This window comes from Oncorhynchus mykiss, chromosome 11, assembly GCF_057628025.1.
Source record: "Oncorhynchus mykiss isolate SJ-2025 chromosome 11, ASM5762802v1, whole genome shotgun sequence".
Lineage (NCBI taxonomy): Eukaryota > Metazoa > Chordata > Actinopteri > Salmoniformes > Salmonidae > Oncorhynchus > Oncorhynchus mykiss.
Window position 1 is genome coordinate 28,686,238 of NC_143032.1, and position 6,172 is coordinate 28,692,409.

The following is a 6,172-nucleotide window of genomic DNA, read 5'->3' on the forward strand; positions in this document are numbered from 1 at the left end:
GCGAGACTAGTCAGGATCGCGGGAAAGATGAACGGAGCAAAGTAAAGAGATCCTTGATGAAAACCTGCTCCACAGCGATCAGGACCTCAGACCGGGGCGAAGTTTCACCTTCCAACAGGACAACGACCCTAAGCACACATCCAAGACAACGCAGGAGTGGCTTCGGGACAAGTCTCTGAATGTCTGAGTGGGCCAGCCTGAGCCCAGATTTGAACCCGACTGAACATCCCTGGAGAAACCTGAAAATAGCTGTGCAGCAACGCTCCCCATCCAACTTGACCGCACTTGAGAGGATCTGCAGAGAATGGGAGAACCTCCCCAAATACAGGTGTGACAACCTTGTAGCGTCATACCCAAGAAGACTCAAGTCTGTAATTGCTGCCAAAGGTGTTTCAACAAAGTACTGAGTAAAGGGTCTGAATACTTGTGTAAATGTGCTATTGAATAAAATATATAAATTAGCTAACATTTATAAAAACGTGTTTTTGCTTTGTCATAATGGGGCATTATATGTAGATTGATGAGGGGGAAACTAATACAGAATAAGGATGTAACCTAACAAAATATGGGAAAAGTCAATGGGTCTGAATACTTGTTACTGCCCGAATTCAAAATGGATTATATTTCTTCCCCCCTCACCCAGCGACACACAATACCCCATAATGACAATATGAAAATATATTTAAAATGAAATAAATAATTAATTTACACAAGTTTGATGTTAGATTCACCTTTGGCAGCGAACAACTGTGAGTCTCTGGGAAAGTCCAAGAGCTTTGCACACCTGGATCTTACAATATTTGGCAGTTATTCTTTAAAAAAATATCCATCCTCAGTTTTCTATCCCCACTAAACTCTAAATGTTTATTTTTTTTATTTTATATATTTTTTTAAATCACCATTGGCCTCATGGTGAAATCCCTGAGCGGTATCCCTCCTCTCCGGCAACTGAGTTAGGAAGGAAGCCTGTATCTGTAGTGACTGAGTGTATTGACACAATCCAAAGTGTCGATATTAGCTAAAAAGGCCAACAACGGTATCCACCCGATGTCTAGTTTAACGCCGATGTTAAAGCTACCATGCATACCTAGATAACGTAGGTACATGACGTAATGACACCCACAATGTCTGCTTTGTGGATTGAGCAGTCAAGTCGAGCAGTCATTTGAAAGAGGAAGAACATTTCAGCGAGACAACAAAGGCGAAATCCATTAACGCCAAGATAATGGCATTCATTGCCCTTGACAATCAACCGTTCTCTGTCGTGGGTGATTTTGGCTTTCGTCGACTCGTTGAGCACCGGTACACACTACCAAGTGCGTTATTTTTCAGATGTCGCCCTACCGGAGTTACACAGTAATAGCGTCACTGCTATTAGCTATACAGCATACATACTATAGAACGCCGTTTGGGTCTTTGCGTGTCAAAAACAGACACCGTAGCACTGTCAAAGCTGTACAAAAAAAGTCTGCAAACACCGGCCACGAACGATGTGTTTACAATACCATGTTGGTAATAAAGCATTATTTGTTTGACCACAACTTCTGGGACAGTTAGCTTTAGCTTGGTACCTAGATATCACCAATACAACTAGCCTGAAAACAATGACCAGTAGAAACTGCAGTCATTTTCATTATTCTTAGCAATGATTTAGGAATCTAGCAATGATAAGTATTAGCTAGATGACCACTTGTTGTTCGCCTACTGAAATTTAACTTGAGTTCATGAAAATAAATAGCTAGCCAGCTAATTAACCCTGTTGCCCAAAGCTAACGTTATAAGCAGGCAGTTAGCTTCACCTGGCTAGTGAGGCTCGACCAGACTGGGTTATGTGTTGTGAAGCTAGCCACAATAAGGATTAGGCACAATAGTGGAATTTGCGGTTTGCCTTCAAAAGAAAAGTATGTCACTGATGCAAATTAATACAAATAGTTGAATTATGCCATACTATCATTTTCAACTCTAACTGCAAAGTCGACTATTAGCTAATCGTCATTGTGGCTAGCTTCACATAGATGGTCTGACCACCATTAATCAAATAAGAACGGTCTTATAAATTAGGATTATTTTAGATGACACCTAGCTATATACACTGCTCAAAAAAATCAAGGGAACACTAAAATAACACATCCTAGATCTGAATGAATGAAATATTCTTACTCAATACTTTCTTTACATAGTTGAATGTGCTGACAACAAAAATCGCACAAATTATCAATGGAAATCAAATTTATCAACCCATGGAGGTCTGGATTTGGAGTCACACTCAAAATTAAAGAGGAAAACCACACTACAGGCTGATCCAACTTTGATGTAATGTCCTTAAAACAAGTCAAAATGAGGCTCAGTAGTGTGTGTGGCCTCCACGTGCATGTATGACCTCCCTACAATGCCTGGGCATGCTCCTGATGAGGTGGCGGATGGTCTCCTGAGGGATCTCCTCCCAGACCTGGACTAAAGCATCCGCCAACTGTCTGTGGTGCGAGACATGATGTCCCAGATGTGCTCAATTGGATTCAGGTCTGGGGAACGGGCGGGCCAGTCCATAGCATCAATGTTTTCCTCTTGCAGGTACTGCTGACACACTCCAGCCACATGAGGTCTAGCATTGTCTTGCATTAGGAGGAACCCAGGGCCAACCGCACCAGCATATGGTCTCACAAGGGGTCTGAGGATCTCATCTCGGTACCTATTGGCAGTCAGGCTACCTCTGGCGAGCACATGGAGGGCTGTGCGGCCCCCCAAAGAAATGCCACCCCACACCATGACTGACCCACCGCCAAACCGGTCATGCTGGAGGATGTTGCAGGCATCAGAACGTTCTCCACGGCGTCTCCAGACTGTCATGTCTGTCACATGTGCTCAGTGTGAACCTGCTTTCATCTGTGAAGAGCACAGGGCGCCAGTGGCGAATTTGCCAATCTTGGTGTTCTCTGGCAAATGCCAAACGTCCTGCACGGTGTTGGGCTTTAAGCACAACCCCCACCTGTGGACGTCGGGCCCTCATACCACCCTCATGGAGTCTGTTTCTGACGGTTTGAGCAGACACATGCACTTTTGTGGCCTGCTGGAGGTCATTTTGCAGGGCTCTGGCAGTGCTCCTCCTGCTCCTCCTTGCACAAAGACGGAGGTAGCTGTCCTGCTGCTGGGTTGTTGCCCTCCTACGGCCTCCTCCATGTCTCCTGATGTACTGGCCTGTCTCCTGGTAGCACCTCCATGCTCTGGACACTACGCTGACAGACACAGCAAACCTCCTTGCCACAGCTCGCATTGATGTTCCATCCTGGATGAGCTGCACTACCTGAGCCACTTGTGTGGGTTGTAGACTCCGTCTCATGCTACCACTAGAGTGAAAGCACCGCCAGCATTCAAAAGTGACCAAAACATCAGCCAGGAAGCATAGAAACTGAGAAGTGGTCTGTGGTTATCACCTGCAGAACCACTCCTTTATTGGGGGTGTCTTGCTAATTGCCTATAATTTCCACCTGTTGTCTATTCCATTTGCACAACAGCATGTGAAATGTATTGTCAATCAGTGGTGCTTCCTAAGTGGACAGTTTGATTTCACAGAAGTGTGATTGACTTGGAGTTACATTGTAAATTGTAAAGAAAAAAGTATTGAATAAGAATATTTCATTCATTCAGATCTAGGATGTGTTATTTTAGTGTTCCCTTTATTTTTTGAGCAGTGTAGTTAGCTAGCCAACTATAGCAACTGAAAGAGATGCAGTTTTGGAATGTTTTTGGAGAAGAACATTGTTTGCATCCATGAGCTAGCTACCTTAAAACAATTTTTTACCAGCACTGTAGGTCCGCGAGACAACTTTACCAGCATCATAGCATACGATGAATCATTGTGACATGAAATACGAAAGATAGTGTAATCAATCTGTAATAATTACGTACAAATTTATGAACGCGTTAAATTATGTGATGTGCAGCCATATTCAAGTCCTGATTGGCCATAGTGTTATTTGACACATCAAATAGGGCCATCCATAGAAATCCTGGTTGAGAATGAAACAACTTAACAAATGAACAACGAAATAGCACAGCAATTAAGCGAAATAAATAGGTTTCGGTTATGTCTTACTGGTAATGGGGACATACGTAAATTCCAACAAAATAACATTTTGGTCAGTGTGGTGTGTGTGTGTAACCTGTATTTAACTAGGCAAGTCAATTAAGAACAAATTCTTATTTACAATGACAGCCAGGACGACGCAGGGCCAACTGTAATCCGCCCTATGGGACTCCCAATCACGGCCGGATGTGACACAGTCTGGATTCGAACCAGGGACTGTAGTGACGCCTCTTGCACTGAGATGCAGTGCCGTAGACCGCTGCGTCCATGTGTGTGTGTTAACTATTTAACTGTACTAGAATGGGCAATGGTGTAGGAACATCCCAAGGATACCAGATAGCTATTGACCCTACAGTTACTAGCTATATTTCATGTAGCCAAGCCATGTGCATGAGTAGCCACTAGCCAGTCAATGAGAGAGCAACAGCACATATAGAACAATGACCCAGATAGTTCACTATGTAGAAATCTGACGCATCCCGTTGGCGTTTCCACAACACCAAATATGGTGATGAAAGGATGCCCAGTGGGCAGCAGTGGGAGAAGATTGGGCAAGATGGATTTTGGCCGACATTCTGCAAATGTTCTCATCCATGAAACATTTGATCTCAATACAGCTTTGTTACGAACAGAATGGACTAAGTTTTGTAGACTTTACCCTTTGCCTAAGTACATTGCGTTGTTTAAGAGCACAAGGGCGAATTGAGTTATTGCAAATGCGTATTTCAGAGTAGACGTTCTCGAACGGAAATATGCAAATACATGCTAGAATGCGCCAATAGGATTTTGCTAGCTCGCTCTTGGCTCTGCCCACCTTGCTTGTTTGCCCACTATGATTAATTTCCTGAATTGGTAACGACAAGCAGTGGTCTTCCTTAGGTTAGTTGAAAAAAATATTTGGCAACAGCGCCTCCACAAATAGTCGACGACAACCCGCCCTCAATGATGGCCAAGAAAATGTAAACTGAACGAAGGTTACTTTGCTGTCGATAATAAAACTGCGGAAAGAGAGAAGACCATTTGAGGAAATGAGCTGGCCGCAACCAGATTCCAGACAAGTGGGAATCAAATGTACCAAACGTTTCAGTTAGTTAGAGACGGACACAAAAATGGTTGTTACAACATTAACTAGCTAAAGTTAGCTAGTGAGATTTGCGCTTTGGTCGCTTGACTTGGTTACAAATGGTTGGCTAATTTGTAACTAGCCTAAATTAGCGGTCATCAAAAAGTACGTTAGATAGCTGTTGACTAGCAAACAGCACAGTAGCCAGCCAACTTCTTGTATAGTTCCACCCACTATAAAATCTGCTTTTACGAATTATTTTTCAGTGCTTGCCCTCAGCGAATATGGTCAGGCAGATGTTGGGGCAGCGTTAACGTTAGTTACTGAAATTATCAAATAGTTTTCCTCAAGAACCGGAGCGGTTGCTAGCAGGTAGCTAACGTTAATTATGTAACGTTATAGCTACAACATTAACGTATATAGAATGAAAAGTGTACGTAACTGGCTAGATTATGGGGAAGGACATTTGATTATTTTACACCAACAAGTTGTATTTAAAACGAGGGTTGTGATTTAAAACGGCATGGGCGTCGATTGTCTCGGCGACGTCTAATTGTATTGGTTAACTACATTCAAAAACGTAAATGATTAAAATGTGTTACTCAACGTAGCTAGAATAGTTACTGGGTCTAAAATACAAAACAAGAACATTTACTTACCAGGGAGGATGATAACTAGTCGACATGACGAATATTCCAGCTAGCAATAGCGTACTTAGCTAGCGAACGTTATCCATTGCAAACCGCGCATACATAGTTCTTGCTGGGTTGGTACTGCTATCTTGCTGGCTAGCACGCAATCCACAAACACTATGCGGTATTTAGAATGAAGCAACATTTTATGTGTGGTGTTTGCTGTCAACGTCGGGTAACTTACTCGAAAGGGATAACTATCTAGCTGTAGCGAAAAATCAGTTCACCCAAAAGGTTACTTACAGCTGACCAAGCCATAACTTTGCAATGGCAAACAGACTGTTTGTGATTGGTCAGCGAGTGGCACCAATCACCTGTAGAGAGCTAGGGGAC

At 43.0% G+C, this 6,172-nt stretch overlaps 1 protein-coding gene across 3 annotated transcripts in view; it reads right to left on the bottom strand.

Moving 5' to 3' along the window:
* LOC110535559 (enhancer of polycomb homolog 1) overlaps window positions 1-6,172 on the bottom strand; it is a 61,655-nt gene extending 55,483 nt beyond the window's left edge. For 2 of the 3 annotated variants that reach the window (XR_016484440.1, XM_090189868.1), the window contains exon 1: window positions 5,807-6,172. The gene's annotated coding sequence lies outside the window, so the exon portion shown is untranslated. The remainder of the gene's footprint in view (window positions 1-5,806) is intronic. The other variant, XM_036935294.2, reaches the window with a different exon arrangement.